General features: G+C 40.2%; 1 protein-coding gene and 1 long non-coding RNA gene across 11 annotated transcripts in view; one reads left to right on the plus strand and one right to left on the minus strand.

Moving 5' to 3' along the window:
- Positions 1 to 20263, plus strand: part of spen (spen family transcriptional repressor) — a 93461-nt gene that overhangs the window by 1867 nt on the left and 71331 nt on the right. The gene's annotated exons all lie outside the window — the stretch shown is intronic.
- On the minus strand, positions 1165 to 16224 carry LOC144509960 (uncharacterized). The gene is made up of 3 exons (XR_013500546.1): positions 16117 to 16224; positions 15857 to 15978; positions 1165 to 1410 (listed from the first exon to the last, which is right to left on the minus strand). It is a non-coding gene; the product is annotated as an uncharacterized LOC144509960 (long non-coding RNA).

The raw sequence follows: 20263 nt of genomic DNA on the forward strand, positions 1-20263 counted from the left end.
AATATATCTGGTTTTGAACGTTATATGTTATTTAAAAATCAAAGGAAGAGACCAGAAGACCTAATAAACACAATTGACTTCATCGAGGGATTACAGTAAAGTTTCTGTCTCGTGTCTAAAATTATGCCACCATGTTAAAAATCCTTACATTTTGGATATTTTAAGCTGTAAAGAATTTAATAAAGCATTGTAAAAGGAACAAATGTATTTGTAGCACCCCTTCAAAACTTTTGCAACTGATTTAAAATTGCATATCAGGCGTATCGTTGATAAGAGATTCAATATTTGAAAGTCATACTATTTTGTCCAATTTAATACAAGTGGTAATGTGGAGATTGAGTATATTTTGGGCACTCTTCCATGTTTAGATAAAGGCTTTTAGTGAAAGTCTCCTATCTTTTAGGTTTGAGTGCTGGAGTTGCCTAGTTACTGTTGCTTGGTGATTTGTAAAAATAAAAGCTTTTAAGTTGTCAGTGTCTGAAGTAAGATCTCGTTTATATTTGGTGAAAGTCCTGTATAAATCATGCATTTATGCCAATGCTGTGCTTATTCAGACTATGCCTGTTCAGAAGAAAAACTTCTGCGTTGTGATCCACTTGCAAGCATCCTTTTCTGATGATCAATATGCACCCTTTATGACAATATTTTCTAAATTGCTTCTATTTGTATTGCCGAGTAATTTACATGGTATCAATATGCTAATATTTAAACACATGTATGATAAATTTAACATTACTTTGATAAATTTATCCAATTTACAAAAAAACAAGAGCATGTCTGGAAATACTGTAAGATTATTTTTTGTAATTCAGCCAGAAATTAATGGAAACATTTAGTTACGACTCTGAGGAAGGAAAATATGTTTGCACCATTAGCATTTTCTGAAACTGGGTTGTGACTATTTAGAAAAACCTGCATTATTAAAACATTTTAAACTATTATAATTGCCACGGTGGTTTACAAGAATTATCGAGAGTAATTTGTGGTTGGCAGAATCTAGTGTCTATTGCTATATTTAATCATAGAAGAGGACTGTATTTCTGTTATACCAGTTTGAAATGCAAATAAGCCAGTTCCCACCCCTCCCCCACCAGAGAATGAGAGAGAAACGCAAAGGGGAGGGTGCATTAGGTTTCAGATAGAAATGGTCTGGAACATTGTTTTAAAAGTTCAAATAAATTTAATAGATTGTGAAACAAACATCGTGGCTAATTCATCTGGCGCGACAATATTCAGTGTATTTATGTTTTTCATTGTGTTTTATTTTGTAACATTGAGGGAGGATTGAGAGGAAGTCATTGGCATACCTTGAACCCGGTCGATGCCTTATTCTTTTGTTGTGTGCACTTTATACATTGTCCAGAATTAGGACATTGTAACTAGATGTTTCAGAAGCAAGTCGGTTTCCTTCTGTAAGGAAAAAGGAAGAAGTATGACATAGACATTTAAAATTACTTAACTTTTCTTGCCCATGTACTGTCATTTTTGTGCATGAAAACAGTAGTCAGAGGCTGTGGGTAGGGCGTGCCTTCCTTGTGGTCTGTATTTTATTGAAGTAAGCCCGCTTAAATGAAAATAGTTAAACATGACTCAATTGCACTATCAGTCTAAGGAGAGGAATTTCAAACTATACAGTAAAATGGTGCTAATTGACTGTAGTAGAAATCACTTCACGGTCAGGGTTTGAATTTTGGTCACTTTCATGGCAAAATACATTATGTAATAAATAGATGATACTGGATAGTCCACCCTTTTCACATACAAAACTATCATTTTCGATTTTGATACAATTGTTTTTTCCCCTAAGAAATAAACTTATTCTTAGTACATAAACTGCCTGTCCATTCTGACTGTTAATACTGATATGGGAAAATTAAATTGTTTTCCCATGTTTATACTGACATGGGAAAATTAAATTGGACCAGAAAAGAAGTACCAAATTGGTCTTAGCTTCATGAGATCCAATCAGCAGCAGATAGATGCAAACTGTATCAGGAATGCAGCTGTCATATTTTTCTTATACCCTCTGCTGCAAAAGCATTTAAATCTTCATCTTTCTTTCCCCTCGCCACTCCCACAAGGCAGTTGCATACTCTGGTAAAAGGAAATTATAATTGGGACAGCCTTTCTGAGATCCAGTTGTGTAAATGGAGCAATAGCACACAGTAATAGATTCACACAGAGATTGTGGAAGTAGTTTCATAATAATGTAATTACATTTTTGTCTTTTAAATTGTATCATCTACACAGCAACACCCCGACTGAAGTTGAAGCCAGATTCAAATTGGATGTTTTCCATCTCCGTGATAGCAGCCATTAACTTCTTCAGAGTGATCGTTAGCAACATTTGGTCACCAGATGTGAGCCAATAAAAATTAATTTGGCATCCGCTGTCATTTTATATGTATTTCGAATCCCTTGCATATTTCAGTAATGCTACAATCAAGGCAACTATTCATAGGGTAGTGAAATGACAAATTTGGCTTTGGTATTGCATGGCTAACAGTCAAAAAATGAATAATGAACTCTGACCCTTTTGTCCGAATGTGCTGGTTCCAACCAACCAGTTGAGGTTTATTGGCATAACAGGCAATAAAGGTGCCAGCTCCTCACAGAGTTGCTGGTTTCACATACATGGGAAATATCTCCCAGCAGAATGCAAGAGTACCACTGTGCTTGCATTCAAATAATCTATTCTCAGTCATTAAAAAAATGCAGACATTTAAAAACTTTAATTATTTACATTGTAAGGAACCTTTGGTGTTGAAACACCTGTATCAGTGTTTAGTGCTGACTCTTGAGTCAGAAGGTCAATGGATTCAACCCCCAATGTAAAACCCTGAGACAGTAACTTGGGTAATATAATAAAAGCAAAATACTGCGGGAAATCTGAAACTTGGGTTGTCACCTCAATGTGTTAGAGGAAAGATTGCTGCTACATTTTGATATGTTAATTTGAAGGCCGGCCTGCCTATTTAGATTGTAAGTTTTCTAATTTTTGGAAAAGAAAAGCATGGCATTCTCACTCAATGGCCTGATCAGTATTATCAAATAGATTAACTGGTCGTTTATGGAGTTACTTCTTGTGGTCATTGCTGTGCTCAGATTTGCTGGCCTACTTTACAATGATGAGTATATTTAAGTAGTAATTCATTGGCTGTGAAGCATTTGCCTGCATCCAGGAGACACCAAAGGCATGGTGCAAATGCAAGTTCTTTATTTGATAACATTCTATTAATGAACAGAGAGAACTACCTACATTATTAGGTGAAAATGTTTAAGGCTGTTTTGTGGTTGAAAGGATTTTTTAATAAAGTTGGTTCTGTAGTATTTTTCTTAAATAGTAAGAATGAAAGGGATGCTGCAAGCGTTTATTGTGTTTTAATCTTCAAAGAGCAGGATTCTGATAATTTTATGAATACTATAATTTTTTGTGCACTAAAACAGTTCTCCCTAATCCACAACGGATTAGGCAGAATTCCATTTTTGATTTATATTGTACAAAATACTGTGCAATTGAGGATTTAATGCTCAAAATATTGATTAGAAAGTTTACCTCTTTAATTTATATGTTCCTCTCCTTACAGAGATGGATTTAGCTATCTCATCGTAATTGGTCATTCTTCATTTATGAGCCTGGACTTTAAATTTTGGAAGACATTGTAACTTAGTCAAATTCTACCCTTCCTTGTGTGATATCCACATGTATTTTATTTTCAAGGGTGGAATCTGTAGTAAAAGTAAAAGTTTATTTATTAGTCACAAGTAAGGCTTACGTTAACACTGCAATGAGGTTACTGTGAAATTTCTCTAGTCACCACATTCTGGCGCCTGTTCGGGTCAATGTGCCTAACCAGCACGTCTTTCAGACTGTGGGAGGAAACCGGAGCACCCGGAGGAAACCCACGCAAACACGGGGAGAACGTGCAAACTCCACACAGACAGTGACCCAAGCTGGGAATCGAACCCAGGTCCCTGGTACTGTGAGGCAGCAGTGCTAACCACTGTGTCACCGTGCCGCCCCAATCAGAATAGGGAATCCTGCCAGTTTCACCTTCTTTCCTGCACACTGTCCACCCAGTTCAGATGTATTGCGATCAATGGCAACCATGGAATTTTTGGCCAAGCTTTGTGTTGGGCAGCATATTTACTAATTGCAGATTTGGTAGGTTGAACGATCGTTTTCTTGTGCTCTGACTTTTAGGACAAATTTTGGACACATCTGTCAACATATTAGGTATCTCAGAATATGAAAACACACTCAGTTACATTAATGGCAAAGAGCCTGGTTATCATTGACACATCCAGTATCCCAGTGCAATGAGGTGCAGGGTGAAATACAACAAGTTGCACTGAGCACTTTAAAGTCAAGAAATGTTTCACATGAGCATTATCAAACAAAATTTGATACCGGGTCACGTAACGAGATATTAGGACATGTGACCAAACAACTGGGTAAATAGAAATGCTTTAAGAAGTGTTTTAAAGGGGGAAGGGGAGTTAGAGAGGTATCTAAAATCTGGGGCCCAGGCAGATAAAAGCTCGGCTGTCAGTGATGGAGCAATTAAAATTGGAGACCTGCAAGAGGCCAGAATGCAATTTGATACAAATCATATTCCTCCTCACAGATGGTTCTTGCAAGCTATCAGCTTATTTATAATTAGTATATTGTTGTTCTACCATCTATGTGGAATAACTATCAACAATGATGAGAAACTGCTGTTTTTAAACCTACACCTAAAATATACAGTTGGCTGTTTTGTACAATGGAAAATGATAATATTTTTTCATGTGTCCTTTGGACATGTTACAGGTCTGATATTTTCTTCCATTAGGAGTATAGTTAGATTATAAATAGGGCAAGAATTATGAATTTTACCTGAACGAATGAGACCTTGCTCTTTAACTGAAACACCATTGTTTTTCTAAAACATTGTTTTTCTTGGGCCCTTTTATAGAGCATATAAATAATTGTGATGTTGGATACAATACATATCTGATGACAGATTGAACAATGCAGTCATGAGTGTGTTTTGATGTTGGGTCTGCCTATTGAATAAATGCATCTAGTTTGTGCTTGCTAAGTATTCTCACGATGTCATGCACACATGAAAAATAACATTTTAAAATGTTGAAAGTTGACAGATAAAAGTGTAGTTATGGAATAGTAGTGCATTTGTTTTGAATTTATGGATTTAACTTGTTTCATGAAGATCAACTCAGATGGCGGCTATTGTTTTAAATAGCATGAGTCTTATGGATATTGAATCTAAATTGCTAATGGCTGCACAGTGTAAATAACAGAATTTCACATGTTCTGAAAAAAGATAACCATATATCTCCAGCAAATGTTTGGTATTTTAACTACTGCGCAATTCCCAGCTGACAAAAATTTAGTTTTCTGCTGATTTTATTGTGGTGAACTGGTTGTGCTCTGCTTGTCTATGTATATGTTTGAATTATTATGGTTCCTGTGGTTACTAAATTGTCTGGGAACTTGATTCAAAAGCATTTGGCACAACAGCAGGACACGAGTAAAAAGGTTTTTTTCTCTTCCAGTCTCTCAGGTAATTGAGAGCCCCCTATGTTTAGCCTAATGGTGATTATTTATCTTCTGATTTGTCTGTTTAACTACCTAATCAAATTCTCAGCATGATGCAGATAATGTTGCATTTTTAAATGGATTATATAAAAAATATAAAGAAACATATTTTATGCACTGTGCAGTTAGGATCTGGAATGTACTGCCTGAGAGGCACATTCAGTAAGGCTTTCAAAAGGGAACTGAATAAGCACCTGAGGAGAAAACATAAAGAGAAAGTGCAGGGGAAGGGGGACTGGCTGAGTTGTTCTTGCACAGGGCTGCCATGGCCAGGATGAGCCAAATGACCTCTTTCCGTGCTGTACCAATTCTGATTCATTCAACTAATGTTCAGATGATTTCTCTGTGTCTGCCCTGTCAAATTGCTTTATCGCTTAAACATCTCAACTCGATCGTTCTGCCTGGTTCTAAAATCAAGAGAATATGCTGCAGCTTTAGGAACCTGGTGCAATAATTTAAATGTGGAGATGCCGGCGTTGGACTGGGGTAAACACAGTAAGAGTTTTAACAACTCTTAAAACTCTTACTGTGCAATAAGAGTTTGTTAAAACTCTTACTGTGCAATAATTTAACCCTTAGATCACTGGAATAATTTTGGTGACTTTGTGCCTACGACCCTCAAATCTCTGCTCCTCTAGTCTGGTCACTGTGCATTAATTGCGCCACTGTTGGGAACCTTGCATTCCGCAATCGAGATCCTAAAGCTCTCCGACTTTTTACCACTCTTCCTCCTTTAAGATGTTACTTGAACCCTAACCTCTTTGAGCAAGCTTTTGGTCGTCTTCTGTAATAGTTTTGTGGGGTCAGTGTCAAATTTTGTTTGGTAATGCTCCTGTGAAATGCCATGGGATGTTTTATTTTATGGCATTATATAAATTTAAGATGTTGTTGTGACATATCTCTCAAACGGCAAATATATTTTTCCTGAGGCGTGCAGGCCAAAACTGAGTACTCCAGATGGGCCATGACTTATACTCTGTACAAGTGAAGCAACACGTCCTCACTTTTGAATTCCACCTCCTTGGAAATAAAAGGCCGACATTCCGTTAGCCTTTTGTACCTGTGTACTAGCTTTTCGTGATTCATGTACTGGGATTTCCAAGCCCCATTGTCCTTCCACGGCTGGTCGGTCATGATTAAGAAAATACTCTGACTTGTCTTTCTCAGATCCAAAGTGAACGAGTTCTCCATATTAAATTCCATCTGCTATAGTTTTGCTCACTCAGTTTGGTCTTGATGTTGTGACTTCCTGCTACCATCTATATAACTTACTGTGGCTCTTATTTTAGTCATTTTCAAAATGTGATATACAATTGTCCATGCTTTCATTCAAGTCATTAATATATTTGATCATAGAACATAGAACAGTACAGCACAGAACAGGCCCTTCGGCCCACGATGTTGTGCCGACCTTCATCTGAAACCAAGATCAAGCTATCCCACTCCCTACCATCCTGGTGTGCTCCATGTGCCTATCCAATAACTGCTTAAATGTTCCTAAAGTGTCTGACTCCACTATCACTGCAGGCAGTCCATTCCACACCCCAACCACTCTCTGCGTGAAGAACCTACCTCTGATATCCTTCCTATATCTCCCACCATGAACCCTATAGTTATGCCCCCTCGCAATAGCTCCATCCACCCGAGGAAATAGTCTTTGAACGTTCACTCGATCTATCCCCTTCATCATTTTATAAACCTCTATTAAGTCTCCCCTCAATCTCCTCCGCTCCAGAGAGAACAGCCCCAGCTCCCTCAACCTTTCCTCATAAGACCGACACTCCAAACCAGGCAGCATCCTGGTAAATCTCCTCTGCACTCTTTCCAGCGCTTCCACATCCTTCTTATAGTGAGGTGACCAGAACTGCACACAATATTCCAAATGCGGTCTCACCAAGGTCCTGTACAGTTGCAGCATAACCCCACGGCTCTTAAACTCCAACCCCCTGTTAATAAAAGCTAACACACTATATGCCTTCTTCACAGCTCTATCCACTTGAGTGGCAACCTTTAGAGATCTGTGGATATGGACCCCAAGATCTCTCTGTTCCTCCACAGTCTTCAGAACCCTACCTTTGACCCTGTAATCCACATTTAAATTAGTCCTACCAAAATGAATCACCTCACATTTATCAGGGTTAAACTCCATTTGCCATTTTTCAGCCCAGCTTTGCATCCTATCTATGTCTCTTTGCAGCCTACAACAGCCCTCCACCTCATCCACTACTCCACCAATCTTGGTGTCATCAGCAAATTTACTGATCCACCCTTCAGCCCCCTCCTCTAAGTCATTAATAAAAATCACAAAGAGCAGAGGACCAAGCACCGATTCCTGCGGCACTCCGCTAGCAACCTGCCTCCAGTCCGAAAATTTTCCATCCACCACCACCCTCTGTCTTCGATCAGACAGCCAGTTACCTATCCAATCGGCCAACTTTCCCTCTATCCCACACCTCCTTACTTTCATCATAAGCCGACCATGGGGGACCTTATCAAACGCCTTACTAAAATCCATGTATATGACATCAACCGCCCTACCTTCATCAACACACCTAGTTACGTCCTCAAAAAATTCTATCAAATTTGTGAGGCACGATTTGCCCTTCACAAATCCGTGCTGACTATCCCGGATTAATCCGCATCTTTCTAAATGGTCGTAAATCCCATCCCTAAGGACCTTTTCCATCAATTTACCAACCACCGAAGTCAGACTAACCGGTCTATAATTACCAGGGTCATTTCTATTCCCTTTCTTAAACAGAGGAACAACATTTGCCACTCTCCAGTCCTCTGGCACCATCCCCGTGGACAGCGAGGACCCAAAGATCAAAGCCAAAGGCTCTGCAATCTCATCCCTCGCCTCCCAAAGAATCCTAGGATACATTTCATCAGGCCCAGGGGACTTATCGACCTTCAGTTTATTCAAAACTGCCAATACATCCTCCCTCCGAACATCTATTTCCTCCAGCCTATTAGCCTGTAACACCTTCTCTTCCTGAAAAACATGGCCCCTCTCCTTGGTGAACACTGAAGAAAAGTATTCATTCATCACCTCGCCTATCTCTACTGATTCCATACACAAGTTCCCACCACTGTCCTTGACCGGCCCTAACCTCACCCTGGTCATTCTTTTATTCCTCACATAAGAGTAAAAAGCCTTGGGGTTTTCCTTGATCCGACCCGCCAAGGACTTCTCATGTCCCCTCCTAGCTCTCCTCAGCCCCTTTTTCAGCTCGTTCCTTGCTAACTTGTAACCCTCAGTCGAGCCATCTGAACCTTGTTTCCTCATCCCTACATAAGTTTCCCTCTTCCTTTTCACAAGACATTCCACCTCTTTTGTGAACCACGGTTCCCTCACTCGGCCATTTCCTCCCTGCCTGACAGGGACATACCTATCAAGGACACCCAGTATTTGTTCCTTGAAAAAGTTCCACTTTTCATCAGTGCCTTTCCCTGACAGTTTCTGTTCCCATCTTATGCCCCCTAATTCTTGCCTAATCGCATCATAATTACCTCTCCCCCAATTGTAAGCCTTGCCCTGCCCTGCCGTCCGGCCCTATCCCTCTCCATTGCAATAACAAAAGACACCGAATTGTGGTCACTATCTCCAAAGTTCTCTCCCACAACCAAATCTAACACTTGGCCCGGTTCATTTCCCAGTACCAAATCCAATGTGGCCTCACCCCTTGTCGGCCTATCCACATATTGTGTCAGGAAACCCTCCTGCACACACTGCACAAAAAGTGCCCCATCCAAACTATTTGACCTACAAAGGTTCCAATCAATATTTGGAAAGTTAAAGTCCCCCATGACAACTACCCTGTGACCCCCACACGTATCCATAATCTGCTTAGCAATTTCTTCCTCCACATCTCTATTACTATTTGGGGGCCTATAGTAAACTCCTAGCAACATGACCGCTCCTTTCCTGTTTCTAACTGCAGCCCATATTACCTCAGTGTGCATATCCCCCTCAAAGTGCTTTTCCGCAGCCGTTAAACTATCCTTGATTAACAATGCTACTCCTCCACCTCTTTTACCAGCTTCCCTACACTTACTGAAACATCTATACCCCGGAACGTCCAACAACCATTCCTGTCCTTGTTCTACCCACGTCTCCGTAATGGCCACAACATCGTAGTCCCAAGTAGCAATCCACGCCCCAAGTTCATCCACCTTGTTCCGGATGCTCCTTGTATTGAAGTAGACACACTTCAACCCATCTTCCTGTCTACCGGTACCCACCCTTGACCTTGATCATCTGTGGGGAGTACCATTTGTCACATCTTCTAAATATTTAAGGTGGTGGATGGATGGCCTGTCAATTAAGTAGGCTGCTTTGTCCAGGATAATGTTGAGTATCTTGACCACTGTTGCAGCTGCACTGGTTCAGATATTGGAAAATAACACTCTTGGCGTGTGCCCCGTACATTTTGCCTATCCTCTGACCTGCTCTTGTAGTTGTAGGATTACATGGTTGTCTAGTTAAGTTTATGGTTAATGGTGACCCTCGGCTGGTGGTAGATTTGGGGATCATAATGCTACTGAATCTCAAGGCGGGGTAGAAATACTCTGTCTTGTTGGAGAATGGTCATTAGTTGGCATTTAATGTTACTTGCCACTTGTCATCGCAATTGTCTGTATTATGGTGCTGTGTTACAGATTACTAATGGAGTCCAGAGTTGTTGTGGAAACATGCACTTTTACATGGATCTTGATGGTAGCGGCTCCAAATGTCTTTACATCACTTGGCTGACCCGGATTCTCTCCCGCACTTACCACCTGTCATAGGCCTGCTTACCACCTCTCATAGGTCTGCATTGGAAAAGATTTGTAGGTTGGTAGTCAACCTGTTTGGCCAAATTATGAATGCACCTTCATCAACAATCAAGTCCTGAAGTAGGATGCAAAACCCTTTGGCTCAGAGGAAGGGATGCTACCCACTACACCAGAAGACATCCCTCCCTCCCTTACGAAGAATCTTCATTCATTGCCACCTTTCCCCATTGCATTCATGTTGATCTTGTGCTGTTGATAAATTGGCAGTTTTCTGCCTCATTAGTTTCATCTGCAGAATACTTTGAATGCTGGAAATTTGAAATTTAAACAGATAATGCTACAAGTTCTCAACGGGTCTGATGGTATCTGTGGAGAAACAGTAAACAAACTATAAAAATTTGTTTCAGGTTGGAATCTATTATTCTGAGATGCATTTGACATTGCAATGCAATATTAAATCTCAAAATCTAGCAAGCAGATTACTGCACAAATGGTATTTAGCCTTTTTGGACCATTCAACTTTGAGAAGATTATGTAAAACACACAGCTTCTTTGAAAGCAAAATGGTTTGAGGAAAACTCAACCTGCAGCTTTTAAAAATAGTATTTTGTAGGTTGACTAATGTTCATGGTGTTCTTGGTTAGTACTTGGGTAACTTTATCTTGCTGATATCTTAACTAGATAACTTTAGTAGATTTGCATTCTTTCACTCATCAGCATGTCTATATTACATTAAAAATCAATAAAGATGCCTCTGAATGTAACCACCTGAATATACTGTAAATAATGTATCGTGTGAACATACTCTAAATATTCAGTTAGGAGTTATGTTTCAGTGTATTTAAGGTCAACTCACTTTGCCATGAATAAATGCATTGCAAATGGTGCTAAATCACAACCAGAAAAAGCTGAAACCTGAGTTATTTGCTTATTCTCGATCTGAATTTCTCTGATTAATTTTACAATTCAATAGCTTCCACAAAATTAACAAGAAGCAAGGGTTATTAAAGGCAGTGGATTTGTTACTGGGAAGTTATATCTAAGTGACCTAATTTGATTTATTTGATCTAACAGAGGGTTGATGAAGGTAGTGAAATAGATGTATTATATAGAACATTCTAAGATTCTGAAATCTATTCAACTGACCACTTATGGTATTGTAACATTGGTTGTTTTAGAATCTGAATCCAAAGAGTCAGTGTATGCTGTGATACATTTACCGTAATACCAAAGGAATCTATGTTCCTAGATAGTATTGATAAACTTAATAAAAATAATCCTAGGATGCAAAATACTGTGTATAAATATTATAGGAGTCCTTTTGTTTAAAAACAAGCATTATCCATAACATGCAATTCAAAATAATTAAATGATGATGTGTGTAAAGTTTTAGAGCAGTTTTAAATAATCGTGCAATTAACCCCTTGTCCTACTCAGTTTGTTATATTTATTTGCACTGACACACTGATTATGTAAGTTTTCACTACCCTTAGGCCATTTCAAAATGCTCCTGTTCATTGTTCCTGATGGTTCCACTGACAACTGTGAGGGAACTCAACAGATTTTATTTCTGGTGCTACAATTGGTCTCTTTGGCCTGACTCAGATTGGCAAGATCAGTTTCTGTTTGATTTCTAATCATTAACTAGTTCTTGGTACTTGTATGTGAATGCTGTTAAACAGGATTGTATATTAGTAGTTACTGAATGAATACGAAGCTAACACTCAATGTCTTGAGTTTGTACAGAAAGAATGTCCACTGTGGGGAAGGTAATAAAGGGTTCCAGGAGTATCTGGAACATTGTCAGCATTTTCAATAATAGAAGAAAATATAATCGTTTCTGTACATTTAATGGAACTGGTAAAAAGTTGTGCTTGACAACACCACCGTGATTTGTCATCTCTTTTGGGGAGAGATTTGGCTGCTAGTGGCACTTGGGGTGGAAGTGAACCAGGAGAGTATTCATTTTTGAATGATGCTTAAAATGCCCTGGCTGCCTCTGTTTTAAGATGAGTAAGGGAAGCTGCAAATATTTTTGGCAGAAAGGGGAAGAGAATTTTTTAGTTAAAAGTATTTGGAGTAGTAAGGTTGTTCAATGGTGCTGTATTTTTTCTTCATTTTGGTGCTGTTTTAGGGATCTTGGTAATTTGAACAAGTTTGAGTTCAACTTGGCATTGAACCACCTTAGCAAAGTGGTAATGTTCAAAAGGGAGGAAGGACAAAATATAATTTGAAAGTTAAAAGGCATCAGTCTACAGATGAACAGGGATATTGGTGAAGAGCAATTCAGACAAAATAAATAAGGCCAGACAAAAAAAATCTCAAGTGGATGAGGAGTGAGTTCACTATCAGAGTGCAGAGGAGATTTACCAGGATGCTGCCTGGTTTGGAGTGTCGGTCTTATGAGGAAAGGTTGAGGGAGCTGGGGCTGTTCTCTCTGGAGCGGAGGAGATTGAGGGGAGACTTAATAGAGGTTTATAAAATGATGAAGGGGATAGATCGAGTGAACGTTCAAAGACTATTTCCTCGGGTGGATGGAGCTATTACAAGGGGGCATAACTATAGGGTTCATGGTGGGAGATATAGGAAGGATATCAGAGGTAGGTTCTTCACGCAGAGAGTGGTTGGGGTGTGGAATGGACTGCCTGCAGTGATAGTGGAGTCAGACACTTTAGGAACATTTAAGCGGTTATTGGATAGGCACATGGAGCACACCAGGATGGTAGGGAGTGGGATAGCTTGATCTTGGTTTCAGATGAAGGTCGGCACAACATCGTGGGCTGAAGGGCCTGTTCTGTGCTGTAATGTTCTATGTTCTATCAGTATAAGCGGGCAGTCCAATAATTAGCTGGGGGTGGGGGGAATGCAGAAGGGGGTCAATTGTCTTGCTTAGTAGGGGGGGAATCAGGCTCTAGTGCTCAGCACACATCACATGACCATAGCTGTTCAGCTTTTTTTCCTGCGATTTCTGTATATCTTTTGCTGAGGTGTCCTTCATACTCGAGTTTCCTTTGCTTTGAAATCTTTCCATTTTCAACTTCCGTTCTGATCCCCGCCTCAACAGGCAACTTGTTCTTGATTCCAGTTTGACATTTTCTCTGTGGCTGCAGACTGTCATTTCTTTTTGTTCTTTTTTTAAAATTCTGCTTTTGCTTCTGACCAGATAATCTTGGGAAAGTAGAACATGCTTCTTCTGATATTCCATGTGGAGCCAAATCCTTTGATGATTGAGGGGAAAATATTTGTGTCTTATGCATGTTTGGGCTATTATGTAATCTTAGGCCAGTTCACATTGATATTGATGTGTTCAATTATGTTATGTTGACAGCCCCACCTACTGGTGCAGTATTTTTAGAATCTTGAGATCACTAATTATTTTAATATATATAGTGATATATATATATAGTGCCACCACTGGTGTGAGGATCTAATTGGGAAGTAATACTTTTATGGACAGTTTGCATTACATATTATTATGCACATATTAATATATATTTGTATAGTTCCTTTCATCACTTCAGTGCTCTTGAAGCCCTTCACATCCAAATGAAGTATTTATGAATATAATGTTAGGAAAAGTTGACAGGAAATGTCAAATGCAAGTTATATAATGTATTATAGATATGTAGGTAACAAATCATTACAAGAAATTGGTTTGCAAAGAACAAAGCAAACATTGGAAATCTGACATATCCACAGGTTGCTAAGTGGCGACATTGAAGTTGGGATCATGATGCAAGTTTCATTGATCTGTCTTTTGATTAGCCTCGAGCAATGTTGCGCAGTATAATATGTAATTAAGATGACTGCAATGCATGTGACTCACCCATCCCACTTTTGAAAGATGGTAGTTGATGTAGCTTTGTAAATGCTATGCGCTAAATTATTGATGACCATGAGGATTGTTCTTTTTTTTGGATCATCGCTTCCCATTTCTCACCAGTCTCAGTAACTACTGTAAATTTTTATTCTCTAGTTTCTGTTTTGTAGCCAGTTTGCTATCCATTCTGTCACTTGTTCCTTGACTCGCATCCTCCTATCGCTTGTCAAAGGCACTTTAAATGTCCATGTATATTAAATCCCTGCATTACCCTTGTCTACTTTTTCTGTTACTCCTTCAAATAAATCAGTAAGGTTAATCAAGCATGGCCTTCTCCTTTTGGAATCTGTGCTATTATACTTTTGTCTCCTGGATTTTTTCCTGTTCCATCTTTGAGTGATGGTTGCATTACCCTTCTATCACTGACGAGCTAAATTGTCAGCTAGTTCATTGGAATTGTTGCATTTTCTTGACTATGGGATGAATTTTAGGCACATTAGTGACGTCAAATGTTTGCCATTATGTTTTCAGGGGCTAACTTTGAGACATGTTTCGCAGATAATATTCAGTTCATAGTACTTAACCGTGACTGAGTGTACTGCTGTCATTCTTTTTGCAGCAATCCATGCAAAGTCTGCAGATCTCTGGTGCTATTACTATATGTTAGTAGAAATGTATATTTTGATTCATGTGAGTATCGCTGTTTGTAGATTGTTTAATGAACATGTTTTCCATTTAAACCGTTTAATGCTGAAACTGTTTACCACTACGTTTTCTGACCCAATCGCACTCTCAAAACCGATAATTTGGACAAAAGAATGTGTTCACAGCCCTTCGAAACACTTTCTGGATGCACAAATTATAATTGTATTTTTTGAAACTAGATTATTCTGGTTTCTATTTTGAAGTAAAATATTATCAGGCTTTTCTGTTTTTAAGGAAGAAAACATTGGAGTCGTGAAAATTATATGCTGTATTGAGCAGTGATTGAGTCACAAATATGACCACAGTGGAGCCGTACCTAATCGCTTCACTGGTTGTGCTCGTAAATTGTGGTGGATAATCGCAGCAGCCTCCATGCTGTATCACTATTTAAAAGAAATATTGTGTTTACCGCTTTGAAGTAGAATCCTCCGTGTATATATTTGATATAACACACACATTTCACATTAAATTGCAACGCTAGGCCATTGTGAGCCCCCCCCCCCCCCCGGTAGCTGATGCCAGCCCGAGTACAATAAAATCCTATCATACCTCGGGCAGGGTTTCCTTTCGATCTTTTATTGTTGCAAAAAATGAACCGTCGACTGTTCGGGCTACTTGATTGGTTTACAAAAGGTTTTGGTCAGTGTTTTTAGAAATGAAAAGCTGTCCAGAATTGTTTTAGCTCTGCGGTGTACATATATTGTGTAAAAATGTGACATTCAGTTCCCTCAAGAGACTTGCCCAGAAGAAATAAGGCGGCTCCATCGACGTGCGAACGCCATGCTAATTCCACTGCAAATTAAATAAAATCGCATTTGAAGAGATAGTTGTGCAAAACATTCGTATCGGATAGCAGTAGGAAACCTAAGATACTTGTCTATTTTCAGAAATGGGGAAGAACCATTTTGATTGATATTTACGTAGACAAAAATCTACAAATTAGGACATACCGCATTGAAATCCTGCTACACTCCCAGTAGATCACGTGATATCGCTGCTCAAGCTGCCCGATTTCTCAAAGGTAAATTAATTGATGACTGCGTCCAATGAAAACCTTACTCGGGCTGATGTCCTTGAAATAACGAAAATCATGCAGCATTAACAACAAAAGATTATTTCGGGAAATTAGATTACACGTTAACACGGAATTGTGCAATAATTATAAATTCCGCAGATCGTATTTTTGTTATTATTGATTTACTCGACTAACATTATTTCAAGCCTGTTTTTTCTATGTCTCCCGCCATTACATGGGTCTGTTCGATCCCTGTGATGTGTCCCGCCATTTTACAGCATTGCACCGCCAGTCGGCTGCGAGATTGCAGCAACTAGAGAGCTTGGAAGGCAGCCACAAGGTGTGTCCATGTGGCCAGTTCGGCTCGTCATTAAGGGAGAACATGTTAAGTTGATCCCTTCGGCATTTGCCCAAAAGTCCTTAAGAAGGCCTTGACCTTTCAAAGTGTACACGGCCCTGTAAACGTTTGTGTTTAATGTAGATTCAAATAAGAAATAAATCCGATAGCAGCATTCACTGAAATGTTTGTGAAAGGATAATATTGCTTGCGGTTTTCACGGTCAGCGATATTAATGAAGCTGATCAGTGTTGTCCCCTTTTGGTTATTTATACTGCCATGTTGCAACCGTGCATTATAGATGAAACTTGAAATAATATTTCACAACGTAATTGCAAAAGCATCCCTAATAAAACATGCATATATCGTTCTGTTCTTCCATGGCGTTGCTCACCCGAAGTGGGAGGATCAAGAGTATTTCTAGGGGAGACAGGAAATAACTGACGATTCAAGGAAGTGTGTGCTAAACTCTCGTGTACAGTATGTGGCAGTTTTGCTTTGGGGAGTAGGGAAACTTCAAACACGTTTCTGGAATTTGGTGTCCAGTAAAATACCTACTGTTTATAAATTGAGGTGTTTTAAATACATATTTTGAAAATTTAAAGCCACAACACCAAACTACAATTTCCAATTGCAGTAAGATTCTGGATTGCTTCATGGTGGTGTTGCAAAACATTGTAACAATTAAGCTTTAGTTTCTTGTCATGTAAAGGGTTTAGATGGAGTAGTGTTCTTAAAATATATACAGGAAAACTTTTTAAGTTAATATGTAGAGGATCCAATAAGTGCAGTGCTGGACCTAATTCTGGGGAATGAAGCTGGACAGATAGTTGATGCGTTGGTGGGGAGCATTTTGGTGATACCGACCACAACATGATTCAATTCAAATTTGTTATGGACAAAGAAATAGACAAGTTGCAGAAAAAGGTATTGGATTAGGGGAAGAGTATATTTTAACAAAATAAGGCAGGATCTGGCCAACGTAGACAGGAACGAGTTACTTGTGGGGAAATCTACAAAAGAGGGGGGGGGTGTTCAAAGATGTAATGGGGAGGGTACAGGCCCAACATGTTCCCTTTAGGGTAATAGGAAAGTGTAATAAACCCAGAGAACCATGGATGACCAGAGACATTCAGGATACAATGAGAAGGAAAAGAGAGGCTTTTAACAAGTATAATGGGAGTACAGAAAGTGCAGGATGGAGTTTAAGAAATCAATTCGGAGAGCAAAGAGGGGATATGAGAAAACTCTAGCTGGTAAAAGTAGGGAAAATCCTAAGATATTCTATAAGTCGGGGGTGGCACAGTGGTTAGCACTGCTGCCTCTTAGCACTAGGGATCTGGGTTTGATTCCGGCCTCGGGTGTAGAGTTTGCACATTCTCCCCATGTCTGCATGTGTTTCCTCCTGGGTGTCCTTGTGCACCAGTCACTGAAGGTAAGCATGTAGGTGCAGCAGGCGGTAAAGAAGGCAAATGGTATGTTGGCCTCATTGCTCCTGTACTCTCAACCTCTCACAGGATGTGTTGCAATTAAGCAGGGCCTTGGTGAGGCCACACCTAGAGTATTGTGAGCAGTTTTGGTCTCCCTTTCTGAGGAAGGATGTTCTTGCTCTCGAGGGAGTGCAGCGAAGGTTTACCAGGCTGATTCCGGGGATGGTGGGACTGATGGATGAGAGATTGACTAGGTTAGGATTGTTTTTGCTGGAGTTCAGACGAATGAGGCATATAATCTCATAGAGACATATAAAATTCTAACAGGCCTAGACAGGGTAGATGCAGGGAGGATGTTCCCGATGGTGGGGGAGTCCAGAACCAGGGGTCACAGTCTGAGGATTCGGGGTAGATCATTTAGGATGGAAGTGAGGATACATTTCTTCACCCAAAGAGTGATGAGCCTGTGGAATTAGTTACCACAGGAAGTAGTTGATGAGAAAACATTGAGACTGTGAAGTTCTGGAGCAAATTGTCTTAGGGTGTGACAAGGTATTGGCAGGCTTAAAAGTGGATATATCTCCAGGTCTGGATGAATTGTGTCCCAGGCTGTTGTGGGAGGTGAGGGAGGAAATTGCAGGGGCTCAGACCCAAATTTTTAATTCCTTTCTGGCCATTGGGAAGGTGTAGCGACAAGCCAGGAAACTACAGACCAGTGAGTCTCATGTCAGTGATTGGGAAACTACTGGAGAAGATTCTGAAGGAGAGAATCTATCTCCATTTGGAGAGCAAGGTTTGATCAGAGACAGTCAGCATGGCATTGTCAGAGGGAGGTCATACCTAACAAATTTGACTGAATATTTTGAGCATGTAACCAAGTATGTAGATGAGGATAGTGCAGTGGATGTAGTTTATATGGATCTCCGCACAGTCCCACATGGGAGACTTAGTAAGAAGGCAAATGCAATTGGGATACAGGGTGATCTCATAAGGTGGATTCATAATTGGCTTTGCGGTAAGAGACAGAGGGTGAAGACAGATGGCTGCTTTAGTGACTGGGGGACAGTGACCAGCGGCATACCAGAGGGATCCATGCTCGGCCTCCTATTGTTCGTCATTTATATAAATGACAGGCATCTATGTGGGGTGGGGGGGGGAAATGTAGGATCAATGAGTTTGCCAATGACACAAAGATTGGCCAGGTCGTTAACAGTGAGGTTGAGTGTCTTGAGTTACAGGAACATATTGACGAGATGGTCAAATGGCCGGATAAGTGGCAGATGGAACTTAACCCTGAAAAATGAGGTGATACACTTTGGAAGGAGTAATTTGACAAGGAAGTATACTATGAAAGATTTGACACTGGGAAGTTCCGAAGAACAAGGGACCTTGACGTGTTTGTCCATAGATCTCTGAAGGCGGAAAGGCAGGTAAATAGGGTGGTGAAAACGGCATGTGGCATACTTGCCTTTATCAATCGGGGTATAGATTACAAAAGCAAAGAGGTCATGATGGAGTTGTATAGAACTTTGGTGAGGCCACAGCTGGAGTACTGTGTGCAGTTGTGGTCGCCACATTATAGGAATGATGTGATCGCACTAGGAGGGGTGCAGAGGAGATTCACCAGTACGTTGCCTGAGATGGAACAGGTTGGATAGGCTTGGGTTGTTTTCTCTGGAGCAAAGAAGACTGGCAGGGTGACCTGATTGAGGTGCTCAAGATTATGAGGGGCTTGGACAGGGTGGATAGGGAGCAGCTGCTCCCCTTAGTTGAAGGGTCAGTTACGAGAGGACACCAGTTAAAAGTGAGGGGTGCGAGGTTTAGGAGGATTTTGAGGAAAAACTTTTACCCAGAGAGTGGTGACGGTCTGGAATGCACTGCATGAAAGGGTGGTGGAGGCGGGATGCCTCACATCCTTTAAAAAGTACCTGGATGAGTACATGGCATGTCATAACATTCAAGGCTATGGGCAAGTGCTGGCAGGTGGGATTAGGTGGGCAGGTCAGGGCCTGTGTTGGTGCAGACTCAATGGGCTGAAGGGCCTCTTCTGCACTGTAGTATTCTGTGATATTCCATATCACTAATTTAATTTCCTAACTGCTATCAACCAGAAGCTGAATGTAAATGTACAAAATAAGGCTAGCATTTATAGCATGGCAATTTCTGTACTAAACTTGGCACCTTTAAAACCTTACCGTTTCCACTCTTTTTGCAACACGTTAACTGGGAACAGAGGTGTGGCAAATGCATACGTCGGTGAATTTTAAGGGGAGGGAGTTTATTGCTCAACTCCCAATAGAAAGTAGAATGGTCATGAGCCCATTGTTGCCCTGCAGCAATAATATAAGATCCGCCTCACACAACTGCCAGGCAATGATCATCTCCCCATGACATTTGCTGGCACTGCTATCACTGGATCTCCCACCATCAACCTTCTATGGGTCTTATCATTTATCAGAAACTTTTGACTTGCTCTTGTAACCATATAAATACTATGGCTACAAGAGCAGGTCAGATGCTTGTACTTCAACGGTGAGTAACAAATCTCCTGACTCCCTAAAGCCTGCCCTTCACC

The sequence above is a fragment of the Mustelus asterias genome, chromosome 22, assembly GCF_964213995.1.
Source record: "Mustelus asterias chromosome 22, sMusAst1.hap1.1, whole genome shotgun sequence".
Classification (NCBI taxonomy): domain Eukaryota; kingdom Metazoa; phylum Chordata; class Chondrichthyes; order Carcharhiniformes; family Triakidae; genus Mustelus; species Mustelus asterias.